Source organism: Propithecus coquereli, unplaced genomic scaffold (genome assembly GCF_000956105.1).
Source record: "Propithecus coquereli isolate 6110/MARCELLA unplaced genomic scaffold, Pcoq_1.0 Scaffold174, whole genome shotgun sequence".
NCBI classification, from domain to species: Eukaryota; Metazoa; Chordata; class Mammalia; order Primates; family Indriidae; genus Propithecus; species Propithecus coquereli.
The window spans coordinates 1,699,351-1,700,123 of NW_012142080.1; positions in this window are offsets into that span (position 1 = coordinate 1,699,351).

A 773-nucleotide genomic window follows, 5' to 3' on the forward strand; every position below is an offset into this window, starting at 1 on the left:
GACTTTTAACACTTAATATCACCTTATTCTTCTTACATAAGAGGAAAATACATAATTGATATTAAAACAAAGAAAATGCAGAATAATCTTTTTGGTTTCCTTTTTTTATTGATAATAACAAGCTAAAACCCAAAGATAAATATCCTTTAAGTATAAAAAATCATAATACAGAAATTTATGTTGCAACTATGAACAGCAATCTATCTTATTAGAGAAAAAAATTAATATCTTATAGGTTATTATGCAGTACAGAATAAAGTATGTTTGGAAGCATATAATTCAACCAAAAGATTTGCATTCTAGGCTAGTGTGTAACTGTAGATAAAGGCCTGAACAAAACTGCCTACATAAAATTACATTCTACAAAAAAGCTTATTGCTTTTGTATGTCCTAGATATTTTCACATATCTTATATTTTGTTATACTACTTTAGTACAAATGATCAAGTTGGTTTGGTTAGTCATCATGAAGCTATAACAACCAGTTGTTGATATGTTTTCAAAAATCAGTTGTTAAAAGATATAGGCAAATTTACATTGACAAGGACAATAAAAAAACCTCAGGCAATTCACCATAAAAGCAAATATAAGAGCAATAGGTAGTCCTCAAAAATAGATAAAAATCATTTATAATCTCAAACTTTTACATTTATAGAATCAAGGAAAGATGAAAGAAAATTTCTGATGCCAGAAATATGTACAAAAAATATTCATCCTATGTAAAAGACTGTATTATTTTATTTTTTAATGTGAAAACCGAAAAGAATATAAAAT